A 21059-nucleotide genomic window follows, 5' to 3' on the forward strand; every position below is an offset into this window, starting at 1 on the left:
TGTTCATTCATTAATGACAGACCTTAGAGTGAAGATGATATCATGTCACACATAGGCTCCTAAAGCATGATTTAGGCTTTAATTTGATATTACAGCGGACTAGTGAGACCACACCTGGAGTATTGTGTGCAGTTTTGGTCCCCTAATTTGAGGAAGAACATTCTTGCTATTGAGGGAGTGCAGCGTAGGTTTACAAGGTTAATTCCCGGAATGGCGAGACTGTCATATGCTGAGAGAATGGAGCAGCTGGGCTTGTACACTCTGGAGTTTAAAAGGATGAGAGGGTATCTCATTGAAACATATAAGATTGTTAAGGACTTGGACACACTAGAGGCAGGAAACATGTTCCCGATGTTGGGGGAATCCAGAACCAGGGGCCACAGTTTAAGAATAAGGAGTAAGCCATTTAGAACGGAGACGAGGAAACACTTTTTCTCACAGAGAGTGGTGAGTCTGTGGAATTCTCTGCCTCAGATGGCGGTGGAGGCTGGTTCTCTGGATGCTTTCAAGAGAGAGCTAGATGGGGCTCTTAAAAATAGCAGAGTCGGGATATGGGGAGAAGGCAGGAACGGGGTGCTGATTGTGGATGATCAGCCATGATCACATTAAATGGCGGTGCTGGCTCGAATGGCCGAATGGCCTACTCCTGCACATATTGTCCATTGTCTAATTAAAATTTGACGTAATGTACCTGGTGTGGTGAAAGGTAACTCAACCCATGGTGACTGTGAAAGTTTGTCACTTGTTACTTGCTAAATTATGAAGATGGGGTGATAGGATGGATTAATTTATCTTAGTCGAGCATCATACAGCACCTAACAGACCTTCAGCCCAAGTTATCTCTGCCATCCAAGTTGCCCATCTAAACAAGTCCTGTTTTCCTGCGTGTGGCCAATATCCCTCGAAACCCTTTGTTTCTGTGTCCCTGTCCAAATGTCTTTTAAATGCTGTTACTGTCACCTGCCACAACCATGTGAGACATGACCTCTCACCACAATATCACGCTGACTATCCCTAATCAACCCCTGTATTTCTCAATGCATATGTATCTTATCCCTCAGGCTCTTCTCCAGAAACGTCCCGACTTCTGACGTAAGGCTTGCTGGTTTTGAGCTGCCAGGTTTCTCGTTGCTGCCCAGAAGAGGTTTCCCAGAATGCTGTCTTGATTAGACGGTATTAGCTATAAGGTTGGACAAACTTAGATTGTTTTCTCTGGAGCACCAGAGGCTGAAGTATATAAAATAATGAGAGGCATAGATAGGGGAGACAGTCAGAATTTCCACAGTGGATATGTCAAAGACTAGAAGGCATGGCTTTAAGGTGAGAGGTAGATTTTGGAAGAGATGTGTGGGGCGTTTGTTTAACACAAGAGAGTGGCGTTGGCAACTGGAAGTGATGGAGCCACATGGATATGGAGATATGGATCACATGCAGGCAAAGATTTGTTTAACTTGGCATCATGTTTGACAAAGGGCCTGTTCCTAATCTGTAGCACAGTTCTAATTTAAGTCTCCATAAAAATAGTGGAATTACTTAATATCTCCTCAGATCCCCAGTGTCAAATGAGATTTATCCCAGCTGGAAATGGATGGCAGATTGAGGTAACTAACTGGCTGGCTGAGATATTTTAAATCTTCATTGGTCACTGGTGAGGGACCAGATGGCATGGCTGGCAGGAACACTTGAGAAGAGATCGAAGCTCGGCTCTCACAGAAAGGAAAGCAAATGCGGTCTCCCTTCGAAGAAAGGCAGCAGGGAAAAGCAGAATAATTAGACCTCTTTTCCTAAAACCAGTACAGTCATGGTGGTACAGTACAGAAACAGGCCCTTCATCACTGCTGACCACAATTAGTCCTGTTTACCTACATTTGACATATAATCCCCCTCAACCTTTCGTATCCATGGCAGACACAAAATGCTGGAGTAACTCAGCGGGTCAGGCAGTATCTCTGGAGAGAAGGAATGGGTGACGTTTCAGGTCGAGACCCTTCTTCCTATTCATGTATCTGTCCAAATATGATAAACAGTGTGAAAGTACCTTTATCAGCTACTTCCCCGGGCAACTGGTTCCATGAATTACCACTCTGTGTGAAAATGTTGTCCTTCACGCTCCCAATAAATCTTTCCCTCTCACTTTGATTCTACGATCTTGAGTTTTAGATTCCCCAACTCCGGAAAATAGTACTGGGTTGTAAGCTACCCAATGGTTATAGTTTAAAGATACAGCATGGCAATGGGCCCTTAGGCCCATCGAGTCCGTGCTGGCCATCAATCACCCATTCACATAAGTGTTTCATCCCACTTTCTCATCCATTCCCTGCACACCAGAGGCCAATTAAACGACAAACCTGCAGCTTCTTGGGATGTGGGAGGTATCCGGAGCAATCCCATGTGGTCACACGTCTGATGGAAGTAGGTTAGAACATAGAAGAGTAGGTTGGTACATAGAAGCAGGCCCTTTGGCCCACAATGTCTGTGCCTCCTTCTATCACATCTGAAAAATTAAAACATTCAGCAGCGAATCATATCCCTGTTGCAACAAGGTATCCGTGATGCCCACAACATCATTGTCCCAAGCAGAGATTTAGGCTCCATGTTCATCTGCTTTTACCACGATACTCGCATTGAAAATGCAACAAGTCTGTGGAATTCACTGCCTCAGAGGGCGGTGGAGGCAGGTTCTCTGGATAATTTCAAGAGAGAGCTAGATAGGGCTCTTAAAGATAGCGGAGTCAGGGGATATGGGGAGAAGGCAGGAACGGGGTACTGATTGGGGATGATCAGCCATGATCACATTGAATGGCGGTGCTGGCTCGAAGGGCCAAATGGCCTACTCCTGCACCTACTGTCTATTGAAAACACTTCAGCCATCAGTTTCACCATGTTCCTTCACTCTCCCTAACTTCTAACCTCTAACTTCCCAATAGCAATACTAATCCCTGACCTACTTCTCTGGATCCCACCTCATGGCCACTATAGTTTAAATGCTCCTGAGTAGCAGAAGTGAACTTCCCTGCACGGATATTTGTTCCCCTCCACTTCAGATGCAACTCGTTCCTCTTGTACAGGTCACCGCGGCACCAGGAGAGATCCCAATGGTCTAAACATCTGAATTCTTACCCCCTGCATCCCTCCTTGGCCACACATTCACCTGTGCTATCTTCCTATTCCTACCCTCACTAGCATGTGGCACAGGGAGTAATACAGAGATCTGATTCTTTAATCTGTTGCCTTACTCCCTGTATTCACACTGTGGGAACTCATCTATTTTCTTCCTCATTTGTGCCAACGTGCACAATGACTTCTGGCTGTTCCCCCTCCCCCTTGAGAATGTCCCACAGCCTCTCGCAGCATCCTGGATCCTGGTACCACGGAGGCAACAGACCATCCTGGAGTCTCGTTTACGTCCACAGAATTTCCTGTCTGCCCCCCTAACTATAGAGTCTCCTATCACTATGTCTCTGTCTGACGTATCTATTCCCCACTCTGCCAGGACCAGGCCTGGCACCAAATTGTATTGTATTGTATTGTATTCAAATTTATTGTCATTGTCTCAGTTAGAGACAACAAAATGAATTTCCCTTACAGGCAGTATCATAAAAATAAAAATAAATAAATAATAATAAATAATAAAACATATTAAAAATAAAATAGAATTTTAAAAAAAGCACAAACAGTGAAAGTCCACGACACAACATAACACAGTGGCACCAAGGTGAGGAAGGCACCATAGTCCAGCCAGCCTCCCCTCCGTTCTTCCCAGATGTTCACTCGTGGTCGAGGCCTTCCTAGCACCCGCAGTCGCCGCCCCGGGTGGCCCGATGTTCAGGCCCTCACGCCGGAGACCAGTTCAGTGTAGTTTATTGTCACCTGCACCGAGGTAGAGTGAAAAGCTTTTTGTTGCGTGCAGACCTGATTGCTGCTGCTCCTCTCCCCTGGCTGCTCATTCACCACAACAGTATCCACAGGAGCAAACCTGTTGTGGAGACTAAAGGCTCCAGTAAGTTATTGCACTCTCTGCACTTCCTTTCCTGGTGGTTACCCATCGACTGTCTGCCTACACCTTAGACGTGACTAACTGACTAGATTCATAGACAATAGGTGCAGGAGGAGGCCATTTGGCCCTTCGTGCCAGCACCACCATTCATTGTGATCATGGCTGCTCGTCCCCTATCAATAACCCGTGCCTGCCTTCTCCCCATATCCCTTGACTCAACTAGCCCCTAGAGCTCTATCTAACTCTATCCAGTGACTTGGCCTCCACTGCCCTCTGTGGCAGGGAATTCCACAAATTCACAACTCTCTGGGTGAAAAAGGTTTTTTCTCACCTCAGTCTTAAATGGCCTCCCCTTTATTCTAAGACTGTGGTCCCTGGTTCTGGACTCGCCCAACATTGGGAACATTTTTCTTGCATCTAGCTTGTCCAGTCCTTTTATAATTTTACTAGACTAAGTGGGACCCGTTGGGTCCTATGTTCACACGGGAGGGCTGGTCCCTCGACGCAATATTCCACCTCTCCACCAATTTCAATATTGGTGGCCAGTGGTGGGGGGGGGGGGTTTCTGGAGCGCTGTTATGGGTGTTGTTGGCTGCAGGGACTACTTGTCTCCAGAGGGCTAGTATGGACATTGTGGGCCAAATGAATTCTTGTGGTGGCAGCTCAGTCCCTCAAGCCTGATGTGCTGGCAGCTCACTCACGGCTGGTGGGCTGGCAGTTGACTCACGGCTATTCCTTGAAATTCCACTTCAAGTGGAGTGCAAGGGCACCAAATTCAAATGCAGTTTCCTACCATTTCAAGCAGGGTGCAAGGCCACCAAATTAAAGTGCAGTTTCTTACCTCTTCGAGCAGGGTGCAAGGCCACAAAATTCAAGTGCAGTTTCATACCACTTCAAGCAGGGTGCAAGGCCACCAAATTCAAATACAGTTTCATACTATTTCAAGCAGGGTGAAACCACCATAAAACCACACAAAACACCACACTCACAGTTCAGTAGACATTCAGTGTGTTCAGTTGATTCACAGCTCAGACAGAATCATGGCCTCTCCCTCCACCATCATGCAGAGACTGAGCCACACCCACACTTCCGAGTTTTATAATCCCTCCCCCTCCCACCGGAAAAGGTGTGGCCTTCATGGCGTAATTGACAGGAGAGAGATTCTCAACATTTTTTAAACACTAATAACACTTTTGTTTTTAATTGATGGGAAGAATCCTCTGCATCTGATGAGCAGAGGGGGACTGAGTAAGATGGCCAAAAATCACAGCCGTAAGTGGTAGCGTTTTATCCAAAATCAATATAGTGCAAACAGGAAGTTGTCAAGTTTAGACAAACAACCATTTGCAGGCAGTGCCATTTTACTTCAACCAAAACCCCCCAAACAACCATTTGCAGGCAGTGCCTTTTAACTTCAAGCCAATGCACCCAAACAACCATTTGCAGGCAGTGCCTTTTTACTTCAAACCAACCATATTTTCATTTTCAAACCACATTAAGACCACTCACAGTTGAGTAGACATGTGTTCAGTGTTATTCAGAGCTCTGAGAGACGTGACCCTCTGGCTTCCTCCATCTTGCAGAGACTGAGTGAGGCACACCACGTGGTTTTATGGCCAAAAATCACGGCCGTAGGTGGCGGCGTTCTCTCGGAAATCACAGCACAGTGAGCCAAAAGCAGTCAAGATCAGACTTTTAGTAATATAGATATGTTTCTATAAGACCCCCCTCATCCTTCTAAACTCCAGTGAATACAAGTCTAGTCCTTTCAATCTTTCCTCATATGACAGTCCCGCCATCCCAGGGATCAATCTCGTGAACCTACACTGCACTGCCTCAATCACAAGGATGTCCTTCCTCAAATTAGGAGACCAAAATTGTACACAATACTCTAGATGTGGTCTCACCAGAGCCCTATACAACTGCAGAACAACTTCTTTACTCCTATACTGAAATCCTCTTGTTATGAAGGCCAACATCCCATTAGCTTTCTTCACTGCCTGCTGTACCTGTAAGCCAACTTTCAGTGACCGGTGTACAAGGACACCCAGGTCTCGCTGTACCTCCCCCTTACCTAACCTAACCCCATTGAGATAATAATCTTCCCCCTTGTTTTTGCCGCCAAAGTGGATATTAAGATTCAAGAGATTCAAGTGAGTTTATTGTCATGTGTTCCTGATAGGACAATGAAATTCTTGCTTTGTTTCAGCACAACAGAACATAGTAGGCATTGACTACAGAACAGATCAGTGTGTCCATATACCATTATATAAATATATACACACATGAATAAATAAACTGATTAAGTGCAAATAACAGATAATGGGTTATTAATGTTCAGAGTTTTGTCCGAGCCAGGTTTAATAGCCTGATGCCTGTGGGGAAGTAGAAGGGAAGCATGGAATGCAAACGTCCCCGGGTGTTGTACCTCTTGTGAACAGGTTCACCCACTTAGAAGCTGTCGGGTCAGATGACGTTATTACACTGAGCGGTGGACTGGCTTGCGAAGTAAAAAGGGCTGTTGAGCCAAAGCCAAAGAGTCCAACGTCAGGCAACGGCATTGTAGTGGGAGACTCCATTGTGAGAGGTACGGACAGGGGTTTCTGCGGCAACAGACGGGATTCGAGGATGGTGTGCTGCCTTCTTGGTGCCAGGATCCAGGATGTCACGGACAGAGTGCAGAAAATCCTCACGGGCGAAGGTGAACAGACGGAAGTGGTAGTGCATGTCGGCACAAACAATGTCAGAAATAAGGGGATGAATATTCTGCAGCGTGACTTTAGAGAGCTCGGAAAAATGCTGAAAAGCAGGACTTCCAGGGTTGTTATCTCCGGTTTGCTTCCAGTTCCTCGTGCTGGCGAGAGCAGGAACAGGGAGATACGGGACCTGAATGTGTGGCTGAGGAACTGGTGCACGGGGCAGGGATTTAGATTCTTAGATCACTGGGATCTGTTTTGGAGTAAGGGGGAACTGTACAAAAGGGACGGATTGCATCTTAACAGGTGGGGGACCAGCATTCTGGCAGGCAGGTTTGCCACTGCTACACTCGTGGTTTTAAACTGAACAAGGGGGGTGGGGTGTCAAATGGGATAGTTGAGGATGGAGTTAAAGGGAAAGGGTTTCTTAAATGTGTGAGCGTAGAGACAGAGGGGTGTAAAATGAGGGTAAAAGCAATAGGTAGCAAGGTGAAAAGTAAAAGTGGCAGGCAGACAAATCCAGGGCAAAAATCAAAAAGGGCCACTTTTCACCATAATTGTATAAGGGGTAAGAGTGTTGTAAAAACAAGCCTGAAGGCTTTGTGTCTCAATGCAAGGCGCATTCGTAATAAGGTGGATGAGTTGAATGTGCAGATAGCTATTAATGACTATGATATAGTTGGGATCACGGAGACATGGCTCCAGGGTGACCAAGGCTGGGAGCTGAACATCCAGGGATATTCAATATTCAGGAGGGATAGACAGAAAGAAAAAGGAGGTGGGGTAGCGTTGTTGGTTAGAGAGGAGATTAACGCAATAGAAAGGAAGGACATTAGCTTGGAGGATGTGGTATCGATATGGGTAGAGCTGCGAAACACTAAGGGGCAGAAAACGCTAGTGGGTGTTATGTACAGGCCACCTAACAGTAGTAGTGGAGTTGGGGATGGCATCAAACAGGAAATTAGAAATGCGCGCAACAAAGGTAAAACAGATATAATGGGTGACTTCAATCTAGATATAGATTGGGGGAATCAAATTGGCAGGGGTGCTGAGGAAGAGGATTTCTTGGAATGTATGCGGGATAGATTTCTAAACCAACATGTAGAGGAACCAACGAGAGAGCAGGCTATTCTAGACTGGGTATTGAGTAATGAGGAAGGGTTAGTTAGCAGTCTTGTTGTGCGTGGCTCCTTGGGCAAGATTGACCATAATATGGTTGAGTTCTTCATTAGGATGGAGAGTGACATCGTTAATTCAGAAACAAGGGTCCTGAACTTAAAGAAAGGTAACTTTGAGGGTATGAGACGTGAATTGGCCAAGATAGACTGGCAATTGATTCTTAAAGGGTTGACGGTGGATATGCAATGGAAGACATTTAAAGACTGCATGGATGAACTACAACAATTGTTCATCCCAGTTTGGCAAAAGAATAAATCAGGGAAGGTAGTGCATCCGTGGATAACAAGGGAAATCAGGGATAGTATCAAAACAAAAGAAGCATACAAATTAGCCAGAATTTTGCTCAGTTAAAACTTTTCCAGGACGAGCATAATATTCGGGAGGTTTTCCAGTCTGGGTTTAAAACTATGCATAGCACAGAGTCAGCATTGCTAAGGGTCTTTAATGACATCCTCCTAGCTAATGATTCTGGTGATTATGTGATTCTTGTCCTGCTGGACCTATCTGTTGCCTTTGATACAGTGGATCATGATATTTTAGTAAAAAGGTACACAAAAATGCTGGAGAAACTCAGCGGGTGCAGCAGCATCTATGGAGCAAAGGAAATAGGCGACGTTTCGGGCCGAAACCCTTCTTCAGACTTGTCTGAACCCCATATGACAGTCTGAAGAAGGGTTTCGGCCCGAAACGTTGCCTATTTCCTTCGCTCCATAGATGCTGCTGCACCCGCTGAGTTTCCCCAGCATTTTTGTCTACCTTCGATCTTCCAGCATCTGCAGTTCCTTCTTGAACACATGATATTTTAGTATCTCGGTTACAGCACCTAGTGGGCATTTGTGGTAGTGCCCTGGAATGGTTCAGATCTTATCTGGCAGACAGAACTATGTGTGTAAGCCTTGCTGGTTCTGAATCCTCCTCCGCTCCTCTGTCATATGGGGTTCCACAGGGTTCAATTTTAGGGCCCCTGCTTTTCTCACTGTACTTACTTCCTCTGGGTTCCATTCTTAGAAAGCATGACATCTCTTTTCATTGTTATGCTGATGATAGTCAGATATATGTGCCACTGAAGAAGAAAGATGCTTTCTCAGTCAAACCACTTCTGTTATGTCTTGATGACATTAAATACTGGATGGCCCTAAACTTTTTAAATTTTAATGAAAAGAAAACAGAAGTGATAGTGTTTGGTCCCAATGGCTCCCGTGAACCTCCCCCTGTTGACTTGGGTCCCTTGGCACTGTATGTGAAGCCAATAGTTTTAAACTTGGGTTTTAAGATGGACAGTGATTTTAAATTAGATCGTCAAATAGGCGCGGTAGTTAAGTCCAGCTTCTTTCATTTAAGGCAGCTGGCAAAGGTGAAGCCCATTCTTGAACCACAGCATTTTGAAACAGTAATCCATGCGTCTCGGCTGGATTACTGTAACGCACTTTATTTTGGAGTTAGCCAATCTTCCCTTGCACGTCTCCAGTTGGTTCAGAATGCTGCTGCTCGCCTTTTAACTGGAACACGTAAGAGGGAGCACATAACGCCTATTCTGGCCTCCCTCCACTGGCTGCCTGTGTACTTTAGAGTTCATTTTAAGATTCTTTTATTTGTTTTTAAATCTTTAAATGGTCTCGCCCCGCCTTACCTCTCTGAGCTGCTTCATCCCTACGCTCCTGCTCGGTGCCTCAGGTCAGCTGATCAGCTGCTCCTGGAGGTACCGAGGTCTAAGCGGAAGCTCAGAGGGGATAGAGCCTTCTCTGTTGCTGCTCCGACATTATGTAACACTCTACCTTTGCACATTAGACAGGCCCCTTCACTGTCCATTTTCAAAACTAGTCTTAAAACCCTTTTCTATTCCTTGGCTTTCGCCCCTGCATGAGACTTTGCTCTTGTTTTAGTGTTTCTATTATTGTTTTTTATTGTTTTTACTGTCTTTTAATGTTTTTATTGTTTTGTTTTATGTTTATGATTAGTCATGTACAGCACTTTGTTGCAACAGTGGTTGTTTTTAAAGTGCTCTATAAATAAAGTTCAGTTCAGTTCAGTTCAGAAAAAGCAGCCTACCAGAGGACTGGGAGAAATTCAGAGTCCAGCAGAGGAGGACAAAGGGCTTAATTAGGAAAGGGAAAATAGAGTATGAAAGAAAACTGGCAGGGAACATAAAAACTGACTGCAAAAGTTTTTATAGATATGTTAAGAGAAAAAGATTAGTTAAAACAAATGTAGGTCCCTTACAGTCAGAAACAGGTGAATTGATCATGGGGAACAAGGACATGGCAGACCAATTGAATAATTACTTTGGTTCTGTCTTCACTAAGGAAGACATAAATAATCTGCCGGAAATAGCAGGGGACCGGGGGTCAAATGAGATGGAGGAACTGAGTGAAATCCAGGTTAGCCGGGAAGTGGTGTTAGGTAAATTGAATGGATTAAAGGCCGATAAATCCCCAGGGCCAGATAGGCTGCATCCCAGAGTACTTAAGGAAGTAGCCCTAGAAATAGTGGATGCATTAGTGATAATTTTTCAAAACTCTTTAGATTCTGGAGTAGTTCCTGAGGATTGGAGGGTAGCTAATGTAACCCCACCTTTTAAAAAGTGAGGGAGAGAGAAAACGGGGAATTACAGACCAGTTAGCCTAACATCGGTAGTGGGGAAACTGCTAGAATCAGTTATTAAAGATGGGATAGCAGCACATTTGGAAAGTGGTGAAATCATTGGACAAAGTCAGCATGGATTTATGAAAGGTAAATCATGTCTGACGAATCTTATAGAATTTTTCGAGGATGTAACGCGTAGCCCTAGGCTACCTCCATAGCGCTATCAGCAAACAAGAGAACACCTACCCCAAAGCAGCCCATATCATAGCTGGTGATTTCAATCACGCAGACTTAAAATCAGTTCTCCCCAAGTTTGAACAACACACCAAATGTGCAACCAGGGGAGAAAATACATTAGACAAGGCCTACTCAAACATCAAGAAGGGGTTCAGAGCCACACCACTACCACACTTAGGCCAGTCGGATCACCTATCCATTCACTTAGCACCAGCATACACCCCCCTCAGGAGAAAAGCTCAACCCACCACCAGGACTGTTAAAACTTGGCCTGAAGGAGCTTCCTCACAGCTACAGGACTGCTTTGAAAGGACAAACTGGGACATTTTTGGAAATCAGGACTTGGAGGAGTACACATGCACGGTACTCTTTTACATCCAGAACTGTGTTGACAACGTCACCGTCGACAAACTCATCCGGGTGTACCCCAACCAGAAGCCGTGGATGACAAAAGAGGTCCAAACTCTCCTCAAGGACCGCAACACCGCCTTCAGGTCTGGCGACAGAGCCCTGTACAGCGCTGCTAGAGCCAACCTGAAGAAAGGCATCAGGGATGCCAAAGCGGCCCACAAGAGGAAGATAGAGGACCACTTTAACAACAACGATACACGGCGGGTGTGGCAGGGCATCCAGCACATCACCAACTACAAGCCCAGCAACAGCACGACGACCAACGGCGACGCCTCACTGGCAGAGGAGCTGAACTGCTTCTTTGCTGGCTTCGAGGCAGAACCAGAAGAGTTCGTCACTATTCTCCCACCAGCCCCTAACAACAACAACTACACCCTCACTGTGCAGGAGCATGAAGTGAGGCGGGTGCTCAGGGCGGTGAACCCGAGGAAGGCTGCCGGCCCGGATGGCGTGACAGGAAGGGTTCTGAAGGAATGTGCAGACCAGCTCTCCGAGGTCTTCACGAAAATCTTCAACCTTTCCCTGTCCAAATCCATCATCCCACCGTGCCTGAAGTCTGCCACAATCATCCCACTACCAAAAAAGCCTGTTATCAGCGGCCTTAACGACTACCGACCGGTCACTCTCACACCAGTCATCATGGTGTTTCGAGAGGCTGGTCCAGCAGCACATCAAAGCCAGCCTCCCGCCCACCTTCCATCCACACCAGTTTGTCTACAGAGCAAATAGGTCCACTGAGGATGCCATCGCCACTGCTCTTCACACTGCACTGACCCACCTCGAACACCAGGGGAGCTATGTGAGGATGCTTTTCATTGACTTTAGCTCCGTCGTCAATACCATCATCCCCAGCAGACTGGTCACCAAACTCATGGATTTAGGACTCTCCCAACCCATCTGCCTCTGGATCAAGGACTTTCTGTCTAACCGCCCCCAGACCGTCAGACTGGGCCATCACCTCTCCACCCCCATCACACTCAGCACCGGCTCCCCACAGGGCTGTGTGTTGAGCCCCCTCCTCTATGCCCTCTACACCCACGATTGTGCCCCCGCCCACTCCACCAACACCATCGTCAAGTTTGCGGACGACACGACTGTGGTTGGACGTATCTCAGGAGGAGATGACAGCCTACAGGGAGGAAGTCCAAAGACTGGCAGCGTGGTGTTCAGACAACAACCTCATCCTAAACACCACAAAACCAAAGGAAATTATCATAGATTTCCATAAGAACAGTGCAGCCCCCAAACCCCTATTCATCAATGGGGACTGTGTGGAAAGGGTCTCAGACTTCAGATTCCTGGGCACACAAATTACGGAGGATCTCTCCTGGACTACAAACACCACCACAGCGGTCAAGAAGGCCCAGCAGCGACTCTACTTTCTGAGGATCCTCAGGAAAAACAACCTGGAGGAGAAGCTGCTGGTGTCCTTCTACCGCTGCTCCATCGAGAGTGTGCTGGCGTACTGTATAACCACATGGTATGCCAGCTGCTCTGCAGCAGACAGGAGAGCCCTTCAAAGGGTCATCAACACCGCACAAAAAATCACTGGCTGCCCACTGCCCTCCCTGAAGGACATCTTCAGCTCTCGCTGCCTTGGCAGGGCAGCCAACATCCTGAAGGACCCTTCCCACCCTGGACACAACCTGTTCCACCTGCTGCCCTCTGGCAGACGGTACAGGTCTTTCAAAACTCGCACAAACAGACTCAGAGACAGCTTCTACCCCATAGCCATACGTGAACTTAACAATGCAAAATAAGTAATAACACTCACATTCAACTGAATGGTTCTACCTCAGCTGCTATTGTTATTTATCTGTAATTTTTTAAAATATGTATATATTTTTACCTTTTCTTATATTTAAAATTGCTCTTGTGAATCGCACCGTGGGATTGACTTTTAAATTTTGTTGTACCATGTGCAATGACAATAAAGAGATTCATTCATAGAGTGGATAAGGGAAAACCAGTGGATGTGTTATATCTGGACTTTCAGAAGGATTTCGACAAGGTCCCACATAAGAGATTAGTATACAAACTTAAAGCACATGGTATTGGGGGTTCAGTATTGATGTGGATAGAGAACTGGCTGGCAGACAGGAAGCAAAGAGTAGGAGTAAACGGGTCCTTTTCACAATGGCAGGCAGTGACTAGTGGGGATACCGCAAGGCTCAGTGCTGGGACCCCAGCTATTTACAATATATATTAATGATTTGGACGAGGGAATTGAATGCAACATCTCCAAGTTTGCGGATGACACGAAGCTGGGGGGCAGTGTTAGCTGTGAGGAGGATGCTAGGAGGCTGCAAGGTGACTTGGATAGGCTGGGTGAGTGGGCAAATGCATGGCAGATGCAGTATAATGTGGATAAATGTGAGGTTATCCACTTTGGTGGCAAAAACAGGAAAGTAGACTATTATCTGAACGGTGGCCGATTAGGAAAGGGGGAGATGCAACGAGACCTGGGTGTCATGGTACACCAGTCATTGAAAGTAGGCATGCAGGTGCAGCAGGCAGTGAAGAAAGCGAATGGTATGTTAGCATTCATAGCAAAAGGATTTGAGTATAGGAGCAGGGAGGTTCCACTGCAGTTGTACAGGGTCTTGGTGAGACCACACCTGCAGTATTGCGTACAGTTTTGGTCTCCTAATCTGAAGAAAGACATTCTTGCCATAGAGGGAGTACAGAGAAGGTTCACCAGACTGATTCCTGGGATGTCAGGACTTTCATATGAAGAAAGACTGGATAGACTCGGCTTGTACTCGCTAGAATATAGAAGATTGAGGGGGGATCTTATAGAAACTTACAAAATTCTTAAGGGGTTGGACAGGCTAGACGCAGGAAGATTGTTCCCGATGTTAGGGAAGTCCAGGACAAGGGGTCACAGTTTAAGGATGAGGGGGAAATCTTTTAGGATCGAGATGAGGAAAACATTTTTCACACAGAGAGGGGTGAATCTGTGGAATTCTCTGCCACAGAAGGTAGTTGAGGCCAGTTCATTGGCTATATTTAAGAGGGAGTTAGGTGTGGCCCTTGTGGCTAAAGGGATCAGGGGGTATGGAGAGAAGGCAGGTACAGGATACTGAGTTGGATGATCAGCCATGATCATATTGAATGGCGGTGCAGGCTCGAAGGGCCGAATGGCCTACTCCTGCACCTATTTTCTATGTTTCTATGTTTCTATTCCTGAACATGGATGTTGCAGTCTTCAGGCTCCTGTACCTTCTGCCTGAAGGTAGCAGGGAGATGAGTGTGTGGCCAGGATGGTGTGGGCCCTTGATGATACTGCCAGCCTTTTTGAGGCAGCGACTGCGATAAACCTGCGAAGGAAGGTCAGAGCCGATGATGGCCTATAACTCTTATCTATGATACTCACCCCCCCCCCCCCCACGCCCACCCGACTATCCTGAGGTCATCCTGTTGCTGCTGTTGCTGCTGTTGCTGCTGTTGCTGCTGCTGCAGTTCCTAATGTAGTCTGTAAAGGGCATGTCCCACTTGGCCGTCATTTACGCAACGGTCACGCGCGTCTTCACGTGTCAGCACAGCCGTCTGGAGCGCGTAACGTCATTTGAATTCCCAGTGGAAAGTTGTTTGGTGCATAATACTTTATTTTCTTTCGAATTATGGTGTAATTCAGAAAATTGGTCAATTTGGATTATGTTGTCTTCGCCTTCAACCTGCATGAGATAGCTCAGCTGTTGCCAGTTGTGCAGTACACAAGCAGAAACATAATGATTCATTCTGGGCTTACATCCAGTGCCATATTTAGTGCAGGATTTTATATGTGGTTAGCATTGTTTATTTGATTTTCCTGTCAAGATTCTTAATTATAATTAGATAATTAGTTAATAGACAATAGGTGCAAGTGTAGGCCATTCGGCCCTTCAAGCCAGCACCTCCATTCAATGTGATCATGGCTGATCATCCACAATCAGTACCCCGTTCCTGCCTTCTGCCCATATCTCCTGACTCCGCTATCTTTAAGAGCCCTATCTAGCTCTCTCTTGAAAGCATCCAGAGAACCTGCCTCCACCGCCCTCTGAGGCAGAGAATTCCACAGACTCACCACTCTCTGTGAGAAAAAGTGTTTCCTCGTCTCCGTTCTAAATGGCTTACCCCTTATTCTTAAACTGTGGCCCCTGGTTCTGGACTCCCCCATCATCGGGAACACGTTTCCTGCCTCTAGCGTGTCCAAGCCCTTAACAATCTTATATGTTTCAATGAGATGCCCTCTCATAACTTTGTGAACTCTATCAGGATCTGGTCTTTATGGAGATGGCGTTAAGATAAAGCCCATGTTTCAAACCCTCTGGAGTTTCAGTACTTGGGGAAAGATTGGGCAGCACAGTGGTGGAGTTGCTGCCTCACAGCGCCCGGGACCTCTATTCGCTCCTGACAACGTATGTTTTCTGTAACCATGTGGATTTTTTCCAGGTGTTCTTCCCACACTCCAGACGTTCTTCCCACACTCCAGACATTCAGATTTGTAGGTTAATTAGTTTTAGTAAATTGTGTCCAGTGTGTGAGAAAGTGCTAGCGTATGGGATGATCGCTGGACAGCAAACATCCACAGGGCCTGTTTCTACACTTTATTCCTAAACTGAATTAATTAATTTTAATTCAAGGTTTTTTCAATTCTGGGCACTGGAATCTTGAACATAAACAGCAGAGCTGCAGGAACATGGTGGGTTCGGCAGCATCTGTGGAGCAAATCGATAGATGTATCTGGCTGGAGTCCTTCAGACTAGAGTGGGGGAAAGCTGGGAAAGTGAGGTGGGGTGAGGTGAAGCTTAGTGAGTGATGGGTGGATAAGGTGAGGGGGTGATTGTGGAGTAAGTGACAAAGGCTGGAGATGGGAAGGTGAGAATGTTTCAGAAGGAGAGGAGGTGAAATGTAAAGCTTGAGGGAGGTATACGGGAGTAATGGGACAGGGTGGGGGTGAAGGGGGTAAAAGGGAAATATGGGACTGAGAGGGAGATGAGCATACTGATGGAAACTCCCCTCTTACCCTGCACCCCCACTCTGGTGTCCACACTTCCCCAAAACCTCAGTCACTGCTCCTACCCCTCTGTACGCTCCTCTCTCATTCCTGAGCCTTATATTTTCCTCCTTCCCCTTGCACCCATATCCATCCCTCTGGCTTTATATCAAAATGCTCTCATCTCCTTATCTGACAACCTTTGCCTCCTTTTCACCTCCAGACTTACTCCATCCATCTGCCACCACCCCCTCACCTGTATCCACCTATAAGTGTTGAAATCATTGGACAAAGTCAGCATGCATTTATGAAAGGTAAATCATGTCTGACGAATCTTATAGAATTTTTCGAGGATGTAACTAGTAGAGTGGATAAGGGGAGAACCAGTGGATGTGTTATATCTGGACTTTCAGAAGGCTTTCGACAAGGTCCCACATAAGAGATTAGTATACAAACTTAAAGCACGCGGTATTGGGGGTTCAGTATTGATGTGGATTGAGAACTGGCTGGCAGACAGGAAGCAAAGAGTAGGAGTAAACAGGTCCTTTTCACAATGGCAGGCAGTGACTAGTGGGGAACCGCAAGGCTCGGTGCTGGGACCCCAGCTATTTACAATATATATTAATGATTTGGACGAGGGAATTGATTGCAACATCTCCAAGTTTGCGGATGACACGGAGCTGGGGGGCAGTGTTAGCTATGAGGAGGATGCTAGGAAGCTGCAAGGTGACTTGGATAGGCTGGGTGAGTGGGCAAATGCATGGCAGATGCAGTATAATGTGGATAAATGTGAGGTTATCCACTTTGGTGGCAAAAACAGGAAAGTAGACTATTATCTGAATGGTGGCCGTTTTGGAAAAGGGGAGATGCAACGAGACCTGGGTGTCATGGTACACCAGTCATTGAAAGTAGGCATGCAGGTGCAGCAGGCAGTGAAGAAAGCGAATGGCATGTTAGCATTCATAGCAAAAGGATTTGAGTATAAGAGCAGGGAGGTTCTACTCCAGTTATACAGGGTCTTGGTGAGACCACACCTGGAGTATTGCGTACAGTTTTGGTCTCCTAATCTGAGGAAAGACATTCTTGCCATAGAGGGAGTACAGAGAAGGTTCACCAGACTGATTCCTGGGATGTGATACTGAGTTGGATGATCAGCCATGATCATATTGAATGGCGAATGGTGCAGGCTCGAAGGGCTGAATGGCCTCTACTCCTGCACCTATTGTCTATGTTTCAATCTCTCTATCACTCGCCAGGCTTTGTCCTGCTCCCTTCTCTCTCCCCAATTTCTCTGCCCTACTCCATCAGTCTGAAGAAGGTTCCTGACCCAAAATGTCTGTCCATCCACTCTGTGTTCAGCCAGATGGTGCCAGACCCACTGAGTACCTCCAGCACTGTTTAGACCTAGTTATATTCCCTGGTTAAAGTAATCGTAGAGTTTAATATTCAAGGCCTTTGTTTTAGCGTGATTACAATCTACTAATCCATCCCATTCCAGTAGTCTCTAGTTTGGAGAGATAGCATGGAAATGGGCCCTTCGGCCCACTGAGTCCATGCTGACCAGCAATCACCCATTCCCTAATCTACACTAGGGACAATTTACAGAAGCCGACTAACTTACAAACCCGCACATCTTTGGTATGTGGGAGGAAAGCAAACACCCAGAGAAAATCTCCGTGGTCGCAGAGAGAGCAGACAGCACCAGAGATCAGGATCAAACCCAGGTCTCTGCTACTGTAAGACAGCAACTCTACTACTGTGCCACCCATATTTTAGTTGGTCTTAATGTATTTATTCTAGTGCAATGTGAAGAAGGGTCCTGACCCGAAACATCACCTATCCACCTATTCTGCTTAGATGCTGCCTGACCCACTGAGTTACTCCAGCACTGTGTGAAACGTCACCTATCCATGTTCTCCACAGATGCTGCTTGGCCCACTGAGTTACTCCAGCACTTTGTGTCTTTTTTTTTTTGTAAACCAGCACCTGCAGTTCCTTGATTTTCATCCCAAATCTTCCCTGGTTTCAGGGCTTTTACAAACGTTGGCATCTGGGCAATGGGTGCATTATGGGGAAAGAAAACAGGTCACAGAGCAATAAAGAACCAGTTTGTAATAAAGAACACAATGATATCTAATTTGTAGACAGCAACTCCCAATGTGCAGTGAATTCATATAACAGATCGCTCCAATTAGTGGTCAACACCCCCACCGTGTGGCGATCCACTGCACTGCAGGCCCATCCAGATTGTAGTCAACACCCCCACCGTGTGGTGGTCCGCTGCACTGCAGGCTCATCTGCTATGTGGACAAAGTACTAGTTTGACTCGGAAGGGTCAGGCAACATCGCTGGAGAACATGGATTGGTAATTCTGGGTTGGGACTCTTCAGACCTTTAAGAATTTCAGTCTAAATATTAGCCTATCTTAATATAGGTCCAAACTGTAGGAGTCGCTACTGCAGAGACACAACGGTCCTGGTTGGAGACATTTCTCCAGGCATTGTCCATGTGTTTTTACCTTGAGGACTAGAATCTTCTCACCCAGGGCTGTCTGACCCACTGAGTTACTCCAACACTTTGTCTATTTGTAGAGAAGGACGTTGGAACATTTCAAACATTAAAATGTTACGTCAATTTTATTTTTCAGCATAACTTCAAGTCTACCTGGATTTGGTCTTTATGGATGTCATAGAAACATAGAAACATAGAAATTAGGTGCAGGAGTAGGCCATTCGGCCCTTCGAGCCTGCACCGCCATTCAATATGATCATGGCTGATCATCCAACTCAGTATCCCGTACCTGCCTTCTCTCCATACCCTCTGATCCCCTTAGCCACAAGGGCCACATCTAACTCCCTCTTAAATATAGCCAATGAACTGGCCTCGACTACCCTCTGTGGCAGGGAGTTCCAGAGATTCACCACTCTCTGTGTGAAAAAAGTTCTTCTCATCTCGGTTTTAAAGGATTTCCCCCTTATCCTTAAGCTGTGACCCCTTGTCCTGGACTTCCCCAACATCGGGAGCAATCTTCCTGCATCTAGCCTGTCCAACCCCTTAAGAATTTTGTAAGTTTCTATAAGATCCCCTCTCAATCTCCTAAATTCTAGAGAGTATAAACCAAGTCTATCCAGTCTTTCTTCATAAGACAGTCCTGACATCCCAGGAATCAGTCTGGTGAACCTTCTCTGCACTCCCTCTATGGCAATAATGTCCTTCCTCAGATTTGGAGACCAAAACTGTACGCAATACTCCAGGTGTGGTCTCACCAAGACCCTGTACAACTGCAGTAGAACCTCCCTGCTCCTATACTCATAGGAAGGTAAGGCACCTATTTCTAACCCTCTTCAGTTTAATGGGATAAATGTGTTAAATTAATGATGGCTTTTCCAATTTTTTTTGGAGAAAGTTCATGTAATCCACGTGGGGTGGTGGAATCTTGAACAAAAAAGTACTGTATTAGGCAGCATCTGTGGAGGAAATGGGCAGATGTATTTGATCAGAAGCCTTCAGACTGGAGTAGGGGGAGAAAGCTGGGAAGGAGGGTGAGTGGGCGAGAAGTCTGGCAAATGAAGGGTGGATACAGGTGAGGGGATGGGGTGATTTGTAGATGGGTGGAATAAGTGACAAATGCTAGAGGTGACAAGCAGAGAGAATGTGTCAGAAGGAGGGGTGTGAAATGTAAAGCCAGCGGGATATGTAAGTATAATGGGACAGGGAAATATGGGACTGTGATGTGAAATGAGCGTACTGGGGGAGCCCCCTCTTTCCCTGCCCCCCCACCTCCCCACCCTGGTGAGCACACTTCCCCAGCACCTCCGTAACATAATAATAATAATAATAATAATAATAATAATAATAATAATAATAATAATAATAATAATAATAATCTTTATTGTCATTGTACAAGACAACGCCATTTTGTTCGAGCAGTCCTCCAGCTGCACAGGAATATGAGTATAAAAATACGTTTAAAAAAGAACTATTAAAAAATTAGACTATAAACATATAGGAGTATTGGCGGGTGTGTGAGAGAGAGGGGGGGAATCAGTGTGGGAGGGGGATAGAGTTCAGTAGTGTCACAGCTCTATGGTAGAAGCTGTTTTTTAGTCTTGTTGTGCAGGCGCTCAGTGTCCTGTATCGTCTTCCTGAGGGCAGGAGGGTGAAGAGACAGTGTCCAGGGTGTGTGCTGTCTCTAATGATGCCCTTGACCCTCCGGATGCAGCGGGTCCGGTAGATGTCCTCCAGACTGGGGAGCTGGGTGCCAGTGATCCTCTCAGCAGTCTTAATGACGCGTTGGAGAGCTTTCCTGTTCTCTGCGGTGCAGCCAGAGTACCATACTGTGATGCAGTATGTGAGAACTGACTCGATGGCTGACCTGTAGAAGCTCACCAGCAGCTGTTGTGGGAGACGTGCCCTCTTCAAGCACCTCAGGAAGTGAAGCCTTTGAAGTCCTTTCTTGGCCGTCGCCGTGATGTTGACGGTCCAGGTCAGGTCGTGGCTGATGTTGACCCCGAGGTACCTGATGTTCTGCACAGCCTCCACTGTCTCGCCGTTAATGGTGATGGGCTGATGGACGAAGGTCTTCGGTCTCCTCCTGAAGTCCAGGATCATCTCCTTTGTTTTTGCTGCGTTGAGGATCAGGTTGTTCTCACGGCTCCAGCTCACCAGGTTCTCTACCTCTGTCCTGTAGGCGGCCTCGTTGTTACTCGTGATCCTGCCTACCACGATGGTGTCATCTGCAAACTTTAATATGGTGTTGGCCTCGTGGGTGGGTTTGCAGTCGAGAGTGTAGAGGGAGAAGAGGAAGGGGCTCAACACACAGCCCTGTGGTGCACCGATGTTCAGGGTGATGCTGGAGGAGACCTGCCTCCCCATGCGCACAGTCTGTGGTCGGCCGGTGAGAAAGTCCAGGACCCAGCTGCTCAGGTGTGTGTTGAGGCCCAGGTGGTCCTGCTTGGTGACTAGTTTATGGGGGGGG

Source organism: Amblyraja radiata, chromosome 7, assembly GCF_010909765.2.
Source record: "Amblyraja radiata isolate CabotCenter1 chromosome 7, sAmbRad1.1.pri, whole genome shotgun sequence".
NCBI classification, from domain to species: Eukaryota; Metazoa; Chordata; class Chondrichthyes; order Rajiformes; family Rajidae; genus Amblyraja; species Amblyraja radiata.